The following is a 15,991-nucleotide window of genomic DNA, read 5'->3' as shown; positions in this document are numbered from 1 at the left end:
GAATAACCAACCCACAGCAAGCATAAAAACATGGAGACAGTTATCAGACAAATTCTTGAATCAATTTTACCCTCCAAAAAGGATGACACAGCTAAGGCTGGACATCCAAGGCTTTAAACAAGAGGATAATGAATCCCTTTATAATGCCTGGGAGAGGTACAGAGGTATGCTAAGAAAATGCCCCTCAGAAATGTTTTCAGAGTGGGTACAGTTAGACATCTTCTATTATGGTCTCACAGAAAAAGCTCAGATGTCTTTAGACCACTCAGCTTGTGGATCTATACACATGCGGAAGACGATTGAAAAGGCTCAAGAGCTCATAGATACAGTTGCTAGAAATCGGCATTTATACTCAAGCAGTAAGTCCTCTATAAAAGAAGAAGCTATGGCAGTAACTACTGATCCTAACCCTCAAGAACAGATGGTTGAGCTTAATCAGCAATTACTCATGATGACAAAACAGTTAGCAGAATTTAAAGAGATGCTCCAAGAAACTAAAATTGCTAACAAGAATATGGAAGCACAATTAAATCAGACAAGACAGCAACTATCTAAACAGATAACAGAAGAATGCCAAGCTGTTAAATTAAGGAGTGAGAAAACATTGAATGTATCAACTCAAAGCAGCAGAAAGCTAAGAAAGGAACAACTGATAGAGCATAACCAAACCACTGTCCAAAATCCCTCTGAGGACAGTAAGAGCCCAGAGAGGAATACTTCTGGCATTCACACGCCATAAAGGGGGGCAAAGTTGGTGTTAAACGCTCATTCCCTGCCCAGTTCTGGCGTTCAAACGCCAGAAAGGGGGGAAAATTGACGTTAAACGCCCATTCCTCACCCAATTCTGGCGTTCAAACGCCAATGAGGAATCAGACACCTGAGAGTGCTGATAGTAACCCCTCTAAGAAGGCTTCTCCAACCACTTCTGTAGGAAATAAACCTGCAGCAACTAAGGTTGAAGAGTATAAAGCCAAGATGCCTTATCCTCAGAAACTCCGCCAAGCGGAACAGGATAAGCAATTTGCCCGCTTTGCAGACTATCTCAGGACTCTTGAAATAAAGATTCTGTTTGCAGAAGCACTTGAGCAAATACCTTCTTATGCTAAGTTCATGAAAGATATCTTAAGTCATAAGAAGGATTGGAGAGTAACTGAAAAAGTGTTTTTCACTGAAGAATGCAGTGCAGTCATTCTGAAGAGCTTACCAGAGAAGCTTCAAGATCCTGGAAGCTTTATGATACCATGCACATTAGAAGGTGCTTGTACCAAGACAGCCCTATGTGACCTTGGAGCAAGTATCAATCTAATACCTGCATCCACTATCAGAAAGCTTGGGTTGACTGAAGAAGTCAAATCAACTCGGATATGCCTCCAACTTGCTGATGGCTCCATTAAATACCCATCAGGCATAATTGAGGACATGATTGTCAAGGTTAGGCCATTCGTTTTTCCAACTGACTTTGTAGTGCTGGAAATGGAGGAGCACAAGAGTGCAACTCTCATCCTAGGAAGACCCTTCCTAGCAACTGGACGAACTCTCATTGATGTACAAAAAAGGGAAGTGACCCTGAGAGTTAATGAGGATGAGTTCAAGTTGAATGCTGTCAAATCTATGCAGCATCCAGACACATCAAATGACTGCATGAGCGCTGATATTATTGACTCTTTAGTGGAAGAGATCAATATGACTGAGAGTCTCGAATCAGAGCTAGAAGATATCTTTAAAGATGTTCATCCTGACCTGGAGGAACTAGAGGAAATAAAAGAACCTCTGAAAATTCCTCAGAAAGAGGATAAGCCTCTTAAACCCGAGCTCAAGTCACTACCACCATCCCTGAAGTATGCATTTCTGGGAGAAGGTGACATTTTTCCAGTGATTATAAGATCTGCTTTAAACTCACAGGAAGAGAAAGCACTAATTTAAGTGCTAAGGACACATAAGACAGCTCTTGGGTGGTCCATAAGTGATCTTAAGGGCATTAGCCCAGCAAGATGCATGCACAAGATCCTATGGGAAGATAATGCTAAGCCAGTGGTTCAACCACAGAGGCGGCTAAATCCAGCCATGAAGGAGGTGGTGCAGAAAGAGGTCACTAAGTTACTAGAGGCTGGGATTATTTATCCTATTTCTGATAGCCCCTGGGTGAGCCCTGTCCAAGTTGTCCCTAAGAAGGGAGGCATGACAGTGGTTCATAATGAAAAAAATGAACTGGTTCCCACAAGAACAGTTACAGGGTGGCGTATGTGTATTGACTACAGAAGGCTCAATACAGCCACCAGAAAGGATCATTTTCCTTTACCATTCATAGACCAGATGCTAGAGAGACTAGCAGGTCATGAATATTATTGCTTTTTGGATAGCTATTCAGGTTACAACCAAATTGTAGTAGATCCTCAAACCAAGAGAAAACAGCATTTACATGTCCTTCTGGAGTATTTGCCTACAGAAGGATGCCTTTTGGTCTGTGCAATGCACCTGCAACCTTTCAGAGGTGCATGCTCTCTATCTTCTCAGATATGGTAGAGAAATTTCTGGAAGTCTTTATGGATGACTTTTCAGTATTTGGAGACTCATTCAACTCCTGCCTTAACCATCTAGCACTTGTTCTGAAAAGATGCCAAGAGACCAACCTAGTTTTAAACTGGGAAAAATGTCACTTCATGGTGACTGAGGGGATTGTCCTTGGGCATAAAATTTCAATCAAGGGAATAGAGGTGGATTAAGCAAAGGTAGAGGTAATTGAAAAATTACCACCACCTGCCAATGTTAAGGTAATCAGAAGCTTTCTGGGACATGCAGGATTCTACAGAAGGTTTATAAAGGATTTTTCAAAAATTGCAAAACCTCTGAGTAACCTGCTAGCTGCTGACACACCATTTGTGTTTGACACACAGTGTCTGCAGGCATTTGAGACCCTAAAAGCCAAGCTGGTCACAGCACCAATCATCTCTGCACCAGACTGGACATTACCATTTGAACTAATGTGTGATGCCAGTGACCATGCCATTGGTGCAGTGTTGGGACAGAGGCATAACAAGCTTCTGGACGTCATTTATTATGCTAGCCATGTTCTAAATGATGCACAGAAGAATTACACAACCACAAAAAAAGAGTTACTTACAGTGGTTTATGCCATTGACAAGTTTAGATCCTACTTAGTATGGTCAAAAGTGATTGTGTACACTGACCATGCTGCTCTTAAATACTTACTCACAAAGAAGGATTCAAAACCCAGGCTTATAAGGTGGGTATTGCTTCTGCAAGAGTTTGATATAGAAATAAGAGACAGAAAAGGGACAAAGAACCAGGTAGCTGATCATCTGTCCCGACTTGAACCAGTAGCTGGGGCGTCCCTCCCTTCTACTGAGATCTCTGAAACCTTTCCAGATGAGCAACTCTTTGCCATCTAGGAAGAACCATGGTTTGCAGATATTGCAAATTATAAAGCTATGAGGTTCATACCATAGGAGTACAGTAGGGTGCAAAGAAAAAAATTAATTTCAGATGCCAAGTACTACCTATGGGATGAGCCATATCTCTTTAAGAGATGTGCAGACGGAATAATCTGCAGATGTGTAGAGCGGAAGCACAAAGGATCCTGTGGCATTGCCATGGATCGCAGTATGGGGGACATTTCGGAGGTGAGCGAACAGCCACTAAGGTCCTCCAATACGGATTCTACTGGCCTACTATCTATAGGGATGCCCAGGAGTTTGTGCATAACTGTGACAGTTGCCAAAGAGCTGGTAACTTGCCTCATGGTTATGCCATGCCTCAACAAGGGATCCTAGAGATTGAATTGTTTGATGTATGGGGAATTGACTTCATGGGTCCCTTCCCACCATCATACTCAAACACTTATATTCTTGTGGCAGTAGACTATGTGTCTAAATGGGTAGAAGCAATTGCCACACCCAATAATGATACCAAGACCGTACTGAAATTCCTACAGAAACACATCTTCAGCAGGTTTGGTGTTCCCAGAGTACTAATCAGTGATGGGGGCACTCATTTCTACAATAAACAACTGTACTCTGCTATGGTCCGATATGGAATTAGCCACAAAGTAGCAACTCCGTATCACCCACAGACAAATGGGCAAGCTGAAGTCTCTAATAGAGAGCTAAAAAGAATCCTGGAACGGACTGTTATTGCCCGTAGAAAGGATTAGGCAAAGTGCTTGGATGATGCTCTGTGGGCATACAGAACAGCCTTCAAGACTCCTATAGGAACCTCTCCATACCAACTTGTGTATGGGAAGGCTTGTCACCTGCCCGTGGAACTGGAAAATAAAGCCTACTGGGCAACCAGATTCCTAAACATGGATGCTAAGTTAGCTGGTGAAAAAAGATTGCTCCAGCTAAATGAGCTAGAGGAGTTCAGACTCAGTGCCTTTGAAAATGCAAAAATTTATAAGGAAAAGGCAAAGAAGTGGCATGACAAGAAGTTGTCATCCAGAGTCTTTGAGCCAGGACAAAAAGTTCTACTCTTCAACTCTAGGCTCAGACTATTCCCAGGAAAACTTAAATCCCGGTGGAGGGGTCCGTATGTGATTACAGGGGTCTCCCCATATGGATATGTTGAGCTTCAGGATATTGATTCTGACAAAAAGTTCATTGTTAATGGACAGAGAATCAAACATTATCTTGAAAGCAATTTTGAGCAGGAATGCTCAAAACTGAGGCTTGAATGAGTCTCAGTAAAGGTCCAGCTAAAGACAATAAAGAAGCGCTTGCTAGGAGGCAACCCAGTCATTTGCAGGTCAATTGTTCTTTAAAAGTTTGATATACATATTCTCAAAGGGCGATCATCAAAATTGAAGGAATTGACAGAGTTACAGAAGGATTCAGTGCAAAAAGCAGAAAAAAGGAGCTTGCTGGCGAAAAAACGCCAGTAAGGGGTACTCTGGGCGTTAAACGCCATAATGGATACCATTCTGGGCGTTTAAAGCCAGTAAAGGTACCGTTTTGGGCGTTAAACGCCAGAATGGCCACCATTCTGGGCGTTTAACGCCAGGTGTGTGGTATGCGAAATTGTGATCAATACTTTTCACAACTCAAATAATCCCCGGTAATGAATCCAAAAACTTGGTGTTCAATACCATGGCATAAACACAACTTCGCACAACTAACCAGCAAGTGTACTGGGTCGTCCAAGTAATAAACCTTACGTGAGTAAGGGTCGATCCCACAGAGATTGTTGGTATGAAGCAAGCTATGGTCACCTTGTAAATCTTAGTCAGGCAAACTCAAATGGATATGGGTGATATACGAATAAAACATAAAGATAAAGATAGAGATACTTATGTAATTCATTGGTGGGAATTTCAGATAAGCGCATGAAGATGCTGTGTCCCTTCCGTCTCTCTGCTTTCCTACTGTCTTCATCCAATCCTTCTTACTCCTTTCCATGGCAAGCTTATGCAAGGGTTTCACCGTTGTCAGTGGCTACCTCCCATCCTCTAAGTGGAAATGTTCAACGCACCCTGTCACGGCACGGCTATCCATCTGTCGGTTCTCAATCAGGCCGGAATAGAATCCAGTGATTCTTTTGCGTCTGTCACTAACGCCCCGCCTTCAGGAGTTTGAAGCACGTCACAGTCATTTAATCATTGAATCCTACTCAGAATACCACAGACAAGGTTAGACCTTCTGGATTCTCTTGAATGCCGCCATCAGTTCTAGCCTATACCACGAAGACTCTGATCTCACGGAATGGCTGGCTCGGTTGTCGGGCGATCAACCATGCATCGTGTATCAGGAATCTAAGAGATATTCACCCAATCTAAGGTAGAACGGAGGTGGTTGTCAGTCACACGTTCATAGGTGAGAATGATGATGAGTGTCACGGATCATCACATTCATCAAGTTGAAGAACAAGTGATATCTTAGAATAAGAACAAGCGGAATTGAATAGAAGAACAATAGTAATTGCATTAATACTTGAGGTACAGCAGAGCTCCACACCTTAATCTATGGTGTGTAGAAACTCCACCGTTGAAAATACATAAGAACAAAGTCTAGGCATGGCCGAATGGCCAACCTCCCAAAGAGGGTTCAATCATAAAAACATGATCAAAAGCTCTCTTAATACAATAGTAAAAGGTCCTACTTATAGAGAACTAGTAGCCTAGGATTTACAGAGATGAGTAAATGACATAAAAATCCACTTCCGGGCCCACTTGGTGTGTGCTTGGGCTGAGCAATGAAGAATTTTCGTGTAGAGACTCCTCTTGGAGTTAAACGCCAGCTTTGGTGCCAGTTTGGGCGTTTAACTCCCATCCTTGTGCCAGTTCCGGCGTTTAACGCTGGGAATTCTGAAGGTGACTTTGAACGCCGGTTTGGGCCATTAAATCTTGGGCAAAGTATGGACTATCATATATTTCTGGAAAGCCCAGGATGTCTACTTTCCAACGCCGTTGAGAGCGCGCCAATTGGGCTTCTGTAGCTCCATAAAATCCACTTCGAGTGCAGGGAGGTCAGAATCCAACAGCATCTGCAGTCCTTTTTAGTCTCTGAATCAGATTTTTGCTCAGGTCCCTCAATTTCAGCCAGAAAATACCTGAAATCACAGAAAAACACAAAAACTCATAGTAAAGTCCAGAAAAGTGAATTTTAACTAAAAACTAATAAAAATATACTAAAAACTAACTAGATCATACTAAAAACATACTAAAAATAATGCCAAAAAGCGTACAAATTATCCGCTCATCAGTGTGCAGCATCCTGGGCGTTTAGCAAAACGCCCAGTGATAAAGGGATTTCTGGCATTTAACGCCAGCCAGGGCACCTGGCTGGGCGTTAAACGCCCATAATGGCCACCAAGTGGGCGTTAAACGCCAGAATGGATACCATTCTGGGCGTTTAACGCCAGAAAGGCAGGGGGAGGAGATTTTGTTTTCCACTTCAAATTTTTTCAAACTTTCTTGTTTTGATCCATAATTTTCTGAATATAAACATTACAAACTTTCATCATTCATCCTCAAAATTCAAAAATTAAACAATTTTCTAAATCATTCTTCAAATCTCTTTCAAATCCTTTCAAAATCTTCTACAAAAACTCAATTATCTTCTCAAATTCTTTCCATATCTTCTCAAATCTCCTCCAAAATTTTTGAAATCTCTCCCCCTCCCTTTATAAATAAAGCTCGGCCATCCCCCCTCTCCCCACCATTCGAATTTGCTCTCCTCCTCTCTCTCATCTTTCCTTTCTTTTGCTTGAGGACAAGAAAACCTCTAAGTTTGGTGTGCTTTCCCGTGATCACTAAGCCAAGATTTATCAAGATCATGGCTCCTAAGGGAAAACAAACCAATTCAAGAGGCAAGAAAGAGAATACTCCAAAGAATCTTTGTAGTCAAGAGAAGTTCTTAACCAAAGAACATGCAGACCATTACCACAAAATAATGGGTCTAAGGTCAGTGATCTCGAAAGTCAGATTCGATCTGAAAGAAGATGAATATCCGGAGATTCAAGAGCATATTCGAAACAGAGGATGGGAAGTTCTAACCAACCCTGAGACAAAGGTTGGAAGAAACATGGTTCAGGAATTCTACTCAAATCTGTGGCTGACAGATAAGCAGAGAATGACTAGAACTGCTTTTCATATCTACAGAACCATGGTCAGAGGGAGAATTATTTACTTCCATCTGGACAAAATAAGAGAGATCTTCAAATTGCCTCAACTGCACGATGATCATGAATCCTTTAATAGAAGAATGGTGAGAGAAGATAAGGGGTTTGATCAAGTTCTAGAGGACATATGCCTCCCTGAAACTAAGTGGACAACCAATTCAAAAGGTGTCCCAAACCAACTCAAGAGGGGAGATCTCAAACCAATTGCAAGAGGTTGGCTAGACTTCATTTGGCGTTCCATATTGCCCACTAGCAACCGTTCTGAGATCACTATCAAGAGAGCAGTGATGATTCATTGCATTATGCTGGGAAAAGAAGTGGAGGTTCATCATCTGATTGCTTGTGAGATCTACACAATTGCAAACAAGAACTCCACTGAAGCCAAACTGGCTTACCCAAGCTTAATCTCTTTGCTATGTAAAGATGCTGGGGTGAGAATGGGAGTAGATGAATTCATCCCAATTGAACACCCAATCACCAAGAAGTCAATGGAAGGACAAATGTAAGACAACTCTATCAAAAGGAGGGCGCAGGAGTTCCTCCCTGAACTTCCTGAAATTGACTACTAGACCCGCCTAGAAGCATCTGTTGCCAAGCTGCAAGAAGCTATGGAACAAATTAAGGAAGAACAACAGAATCAAAACTGCATGCTCTGCAAATTGCTGAAAGAACAAGAGAAGCTGGGGCGTGAGCTACAGGAGCTAAAGCGCCAGAAGCTCTCCCTTGAAGGGTCAAATACCCCACAAGTTGAGGGAGCATCCACTTCTCAAAATCAAGGTTGTTGAGTCCTAACTCTATGATAACTTCTATCATTAGGAGTCTATTTTAGAGTCATTTAAATTTTTGTTTTCTATTACTATTAGTCTTATCTTATATTTATTTTTGAGTCTTGTTCTTAATTCATGATTAATAAAATTCAAGGTTCATGTCTTAAAGCTATAAATGTCTTATGAATCCATCACCCCTCTTAAATGAAAAATGCTTTAATCACAAAAGAATAAGAAGTGCAGGATTTCGAATTCATCTCTGAAACTGGTTGAATTAGTTTGATGTGGTGACAATACTTTTTGTTTTCTGAATGAATGCTTGAACAGTGCATATGTCTTTTGAATTTGTTGATTAAAGAATGTTAAACTAGTTGGCTCTTGAAAGAATGATGGAAAGAAGAAATATTATTGAGGATCTGAAAAATCATCAAATTGATTCTTGAAGCAAGAAAAAGCAGTGTATTCAAAAAAAATGATCCAAGGCAAAAAGAGTGTGCTTAAGAACCCTGGACACCTCTAATTGGGGACTCTAGCAAAGCTGAGTCACAATCTACAAAGGTTCACCCAGTTATGTGTCTGTGGCATGTATGTATCCGGTGGTAATACTGGAAGACAGAGTGCTTTGGGCCATAGCCAAGACTCATAGAATAACTATGTTCAAGAATCATCACACTTAACTAGGAGAATCAATAACACTATCTGAATTCTGAGTTCCTATAGATGCCAATCATTCTAATCTTCAAAGGATAAAGTGAGATGCCAAAACTGTTCAGAAGCAAAAAGCTACTAGTCCCGCTCATCTAATTGGAGCTAAGTTTCATTGATATTTTGGAGTCTATAGTATGTTCTCTTCTTTTTATCCTAATTGATTTTCAGTTGCTTGGAGACAAGCAATAATTTAAGTTTGGTGTTGTGATGAGCGGATAATTTATACGCTTTTTGGCACTGTTTTTAGTATGTTTTTAGTATGTTTTGGTTAGTTTTTAATATGTTTTTATTAGTTTTTATTTAAAATTCACTTTTCTGGATTTTACTATGAGTTTGTGTGTTTTTCTGTGAGTTCAGGTAATTTCTGGCTGAAATTGAGGGACCTGAGCAAAAATCTTATTCAGAGGCTGAAAAAGGACTGCAGATGTTGTTGGATTCTGACCTTCCTGCACTCGAAGTGGATTTTCTGGAGCTGCAGAAACCCAATTGGAGCGCTATCAATTGCGTTGGAAAGTAGACATCTTGGGCTTTCCAGCAATGTATAATAGTTCATACTTTGCCCGAGATTTGATGGCCCAAACCGGCGTTGCAAATCAGCTTCAGAATTCTCGGCGTTTGACGCTGGAACTGGCACAAAAATTGGAGTTAAACGCCCAAACTGGCACAAAAGCTGGCATTTAACTCCAGGAAAAGTCTCTACACATGAAATCTTCAATGCTCAGCCCAAGCACACACCTAGTGGACCCCGGAAGTGGATTTTTACGTCATTTACTCATTTCTGTATACCCTAGGTTACTAGTTCACTATTAATAGGACCTTTTGACATTGTATCTTTACCTCATGACACATTACACGTTTCTTATTGTATCTTCTACGGCATGAGTCTCTAAACCCCATGCTTGAGGGTGAGGAGCTCTGCTGTGTCTTGATGGATTAATGCAATTACTACTATTTTTCATTCAATCACGCTTGCTTCTATTCTAAGATATCACTTGTTCCTCAACTTGATGAATGTGATGATTCGTGACACTCATCATCATTCTCACCTATGAACGTGTACCTGACAACCACCTCTGTTCTACTTTAGATTGAGTGAATATCTCTTGGATTCCGTAATCAGAATCTTCGTGGTATAAGCTAGAATTGATGGCGGCATTCAAGAGAATCCGGAAGGTCTAAACCTTGTGTGTGGTATTCTGAGTAGGATTCAAGGATTGAATGACTGTGACGAGCTTCAAACTCCTGAGGGCTGGGCGTTAGTGATAGACGCAAAAGAATCACTGGATTCTATTCCAACCTGATTGAGAACCGACAAATGATTAGCCGTGCTGTGACAGAGCGCGTTGAACATTTTCACTAAAAGGATGGGAGGTAGCCATTGACAACGGTGAAACCCTACATACAGCTTGCCATGGAAGGAGCCTTGCGTGCTTGAAGAAGAAGACAGTAGAAAAGCAGAGATTCAGAAGATAGAGCATCTCCATAACCTCAACCTGTTTTCCATTACTGCAAAACAAGTATTTATTTCATGTTCTTTTACTTTTTACAATTAAATCTGAGAATTATTGATATCCTGACTAAGAGTTACAAGATAACCATAGCTTGCTTCAAGCCGACAATCTCCGTGGGATCGACCCTTACTCACGTAAGGTATTACTTGGACGACCCAATGCACTTGCTGGTTAGTTGTGCGGAATTACAAAAGTGTGATTGTGATTTCGTGCACCAGTCTTCTTGTTTCATCTTCATATTTTCTTGTTTTGTGTCTTTTGTTGTTTTTCATATGCATTTTTGCATTCATAGTGTCTAAACATGAAAAATTTCTAAGTTTGGTGTATTGCATGTTTTTCTTTTCTTGAAAATTTTTCAAAAATAAATCTTGATGTTCATCATGATCTTCAAAGTATTCTTGGTGTTCATCTTGACATTCGTAGTATTCTTGCATGCATTAGTTGTTTTGATTCATAATTTTTATGTCTTGAGTCATTTTTGTTGTTTTTCTCTTTCCACATTAAATTCAAAAAAATTAAAAAATATATTTTCCTCATTTTACTCATAAATTTCGAAATTTTTGGGTTGACTTAGTCAAAACTTTTTAAAATAAGTTGTTTCTTGTTAGTCAAGTCAAGATTTCAATTTTAAAAAAAATCTTATCTTTTCAGAATCTTTTTCAAAATTAAATCTTTTTTTCCTTTTGTTATTTTCGAAAAATTTTTTAAAATTAATTTTCAAAATTTTTTTCTTATCTCTATTTCATGATTTTCGAAAACTTACTAACAATTAATGTGATTGATTCAAAAATTTGAAGTTTGTTACTTTCTTGTTAAGAAAGGTTCAATCTTTAAATTCTAGAATCATATCCTTTAGTTTCTTGTTAGTCAAGTAATCAATTTTAATTTTAAAAATCAAATCTTTTTCAAAATAAATTTCAATCATATCTTTTCAATCATATCTTTTTTCAAAATCAATTTCAAAAATCTTTTCTAACTCCTTATCTTTTCAAAATTGATTTTCAAATCTTTTTCAACTAACTAATTGACTTTTTGTTTGTTTCTTATCTTTTTCAAACCACCTAACTACTTTCTCTCTCTAATTTTCAAAAATTCCTCACTCTTTTTCAAAATTCTTTTAATTAAATAATTGTTTCAAATTTTAATTTTAATTTTATTTCTTCTCTTAATTTTCGAAAATCACTAACCATTTTTCAAAAACAATTTTCGAAATTTCTCTCCCTCTCATCTAGGGGTGCACAGACCCGGTCCGGCTCGAAGGTCCGGCCCGGTCCCAAACACTTTCGGGGCTAATTTGGTGTGATTTTATCGGGTTTAGGACCGGGTAAGGGTCTCAAAAATAGACCCGGTCATTATTTTGGGTCGGGTCCGGGCCATAGCTCAGGTCACCCAAAGTCGGCCCGGTGGCCCGGTCATCATATACAGTTAATATTTTGTGTTATTAGTGATGGATCATGACTATTCTTATGTAGAATTTAAGTATTGTAAACTTTAATATTTTGTGTTATTAGTCATTATAAGACTATAAGTTAATGTTTTATGTTTAGAATGCATAAGACTCTAGACTAATGCATAATATTGTGTTATTTGTATTGATTTAAATATTTGGTACTATTAGACAATATTAGTATTGATTGTAGTTTTGCTTTAGTATTGATTGTGGTTATGCTTTAATTTTAAAGAAGGGTTGGTTATTGTTATATTTTTCTAAGTGAATTTTACTATGTTAAATAATGGTTGGAGTCTTGGAAATTTGGATATTTTTACATGCTAGCTTACAAGAAGGTATCAACGTAATGTAATGTTAACGGCTCGGTTTTCACCCGGTTTTCACCCAGTATAATTGTGGCCCGAAAGTGTATTGGTTTCATCGGGTCTAGGGTCGGGTTCGGGTCTAATAAATAGACCCGGTGCATATTTTGGGTCGGGTCTGGATCCCATCAAACCCGGTTTCACCCAGCCCATGTGCACCCCTACTCTCATCTTCTTCTATTTATTTTATTTATTTACTAACACTTCTCTTCATCTTAAAATTCGAACCCTCTCTTCTCTTCTGTGTTCGAATTTTTCTCCTCTTCATTATTATTCTTCTTTTCTTCTACTTACATAAAGGAATCTCTATACTGTGACATAGAGGATTCCTCTTCTTTTCTGTTCTCTTATTTTTCATAAGAATAGGAGCAAGGACAAGGACATTTTTGTTGAAGCAGATCCTGAACCTGAAAAGACTCTGAAGAAGAAGCTAAGAGAAGCTAAAGCACAACAATTCAGAGAAAACCTTACAGAGAATCTCGAAAAAGAAGGAGACATGGCCGAACCCAATAATAATGCAAGGAGGATGCTTGGTGATTATACTACACCTACTTCCAATTTTTATGGAAGAAGCATCTCAATCCCTGCCATTGGAGCAAACAATTTTGAGCTGAAGCCTCAACTAGTTGCCCTAATGCAACAGAACTGCAAGTTTTATGGACTTCCATCAGAAGATTCCTATCAGTTCCTAACTAAATTCTTGCAAATCTGTGATACTGTTAAGACTAATGGAGTAGATCCTGAAGTCTACAGGCTCATGCTTTTCCCCTTTGGTGTAAGAGACAGAGCCAGAACATGGTTGGACTCACAACCTAAAGATAGCCTGGACTCTTGGGATAAGCTGGTCGTGGCCTTCTTGACCTAGTTCTTTCCTCCTCAAAAGCTGAGCAAGCTTAGAGTGGATGTTCATACCTTCAAGCAAAAAGATGGTGAATCTATCTATGAAGCTTGGGAAAGATACAAGCATTTGACCAAAAAGTGTCCTTCTGGCATGCTTTCAGAGTGGACCATTTTAGATATATTCTATAATGGTCTATCTGAACTTTCTAAGATGTCACTGAACCATTCTGCAGGTGGATCTATTCACCTAAAGAAAACACTTGCAGAAGCTCAAGAACTCATTGACATGGTTGCAAATAACCAATTCATGTACACCTCTGAGAGGAATCCTGTGAGTAATGGGATGCCTCAGAGGAAGGGAGTTCTTGAAATTGATGCTCTGAATGCCATATTGGCTCAGAACAAAATGTTGACTCAGCAAGTCAACATGATCTCTCAGAGTCTGAATGGATTGCAAAATGCATCCAACAGTACTAAAGAGGCATCTTCTGAAGAAGAAGCTTATGATCCTGAGAACCCTGCAATGGCAGAGGTAAATTACATGGGTGAACCCTATGGAAACACCTATAATTCCTCATGGAGAAATCATCCAAATTTCTCATGGAAGGATCAACAAAAGCATCAACAAGGCTTTAATAATGGTGGAAGAAACAGGTTTAGCAATAGCAAGCCTTTTCCATCATCTTCTTAGCAACAGACAGAGAATTTTGAGCAGAGTCCCTCTAGCTTAGCAAACATAGTCTCTAATCTATCTAAGGCCACTTTTAAGTTTCATGAGTGAAGCAAGGTCCTCCATTAGAAATTTGGAGGCACAAGTGGGTCAGATGAGTAAGAAAATCACTGAAACTCCTCGTAGTACTCTCCCAAGCAATACAGAAGAGAATCCAAAAAGAGAGTGCTAGGTCATTGATATTATCAAAATGGCCGAATCCAAGGAAGAAGTGGAGGACGTGAATCCCAATGAGGAAGACCTTATAGGACGTTCTCCAGACAGAAAGGAGTTCCCTATTGAGGACCTAAAGGAATTTGAGGCTCAAATAGAGACCATAGAGATTCCATTAAACTTCCTTCTGCCATTCATGAGCTCTGAGAACTATTCTTCCTCTGAAGAAGATGAAGATGTAATTGAAGAGCAAGTTGCTCAATATCTAGGAGCCATCATGAAGCTGAATGCCAAGTTGTTTGGTAATGAGACTTGGGAAGCTGAACCTCCCTTGTTCATTAGTGAACTAAATACATGGGTTCAGCAAATTTTACCTAAAAAAAACAAGATCCTGGTAAATTCATATCCTATACCATAGGCACCATGACCTTTGAGAAGGCTCTATGTGACCTGGGGTCAGGTATAAATCTTATGCCACTCTCTGTAATGGAGAAGCTGGGGATCTTTGAGGTACAAGCTGCAAAAATCTCATTAGAGATGGCAGAAAAGTCAATAAAACAAACTTATGGATTGGTAGAGGACGTGTTGGTAAAGGTTAAAGGCCTTTACATCCCTGCTGATTTCATAATTTTAGACACTGGGAAGGATAAGGATGAATGCATCATCCTTGGAAAACCCTTCCTAGCCACAGTAGGAGATGTGATTGATGTTGACTGATGAGCGGATATTTTATACGCTTTTTGGGGGTAATTTCATGTAGAATTTAGTATGTTTTAGTTAGTTTTTAGTATAATTTTATTAGTTTTCAGGCAAAATTCATATTTCTGAACTTTACTATGAGTTTGTGTGTTTTTCTATGATTTTAGGTATTTTCTGGCTAAAATTGAGGGAGCTGAGCAAAAATCTGATTCAGGCTGAAAAAGGAATGCGAATGTTGTTGGATTCTGACCTCCCTGCACTCGGAATGGGTTTTTTGGAGCTACAAGAGTCCAATTGGCGCGCTCTCAATTGGGTTGAAAAGTAGACATCCAGGGTTTTCTAGCAATATATAATAGTCCATACTTTGCGCGAAGATAGACGATGTAAACTGGTGTTCAACGCCAGTTCCATGTTGTAGTTTGGCGTTCAGTGCCAGAAATAGGTTGCAAGTTGGAGTTCAACGCCAGAAACAGGTTACAACCTGGCGTTCAACTCCAGAAACAACCTAGGCACGTAAGAAGCTTAAGTCTCAGCCCCAGCACACACCAAGTGGGCCCCATAAGTGGATTTCTGCACTATCCATCCTAGTTTACTCATTTTCTGTAAAGATAGGTTACTAGTTTAGTATTTAAACAACTTTTAGAGATTTATTTTGTATCTCATGACATTTTTAGATCTGAACTTTGTACCTTTTGACGGCATGAGTCTCTAAACTCCATTGTTGGGGGTGAGGAGCTCTATAGCGTCTCGATGAATTAATGCAATTATTTCTGTTTTCCATTCAAACACGCTTGTTCCTATCTAAGATGTTCATTCGTGCTTCACTATGAAGAAGGTGATGATCTGTGACACTCATCACCTTCCTTAATCCATGAACGTGTGCCTGACAACCACCTCCATTCTACATCAGATTGAATGAGTATCTCTTAGATTCCTTAATCAGAATCTTCGTGGTATAAGCTAGAATTGATGGTGGCATTCATCAGAATCCGGAAAGTCTAAACCTTGTCTATGGTATTCCGAGTAGGATTTAAGGATTGGATGACTGTGACGAGCTTCAAACTCGCGAGTGTTGGGCGTAGTGACAGACGCAAAAGGATCAATGGATCCTATTCCGACATGATCGAGAACCAACAGAT

General features: G+C 39.6%; 1 non-coding gene across 1 annotated transcript; it reads right to left on the bottom strand.

Moving 5' to 3' along the window:
- Window positions 1-13,319: 13,319 nt before the first annotated feature.
- LOC130950779 (small nucleolar RNA R71) lies at window positions 13,320-13,423 on the bottom strand. Its single transcript, XR_009073726.1, has one exon. It is a non-coding gene; the product is annotated as a small nucleolar RNA R71 (small nucleolar RNA).
- Window positions 13,424-15,991: the final 2,568 nt, after the last annotated feature.

The sequence above is a fragment of the Arachis stenosperma genome, chromosome 1 (assembly GCF_014773155.1).
Source record: "Arachis stenosperma cultivar V10309 chromosome 1, arast.V10309.gnm1.PFL2, whole genome shotgun sequence".
NCBI classification, from domain to species: domain Eukaryota; kingdom Viridiplantae; phylum Streptophyta; class Magnoliopsida; order Fabales; family Fabaceae; genus Arachis; species Arachis stenosperma.
Note: the sequence above shows the minus strand (reverse complement) of the source record. Positions and strands in the feature narration are given on the sequence as shown.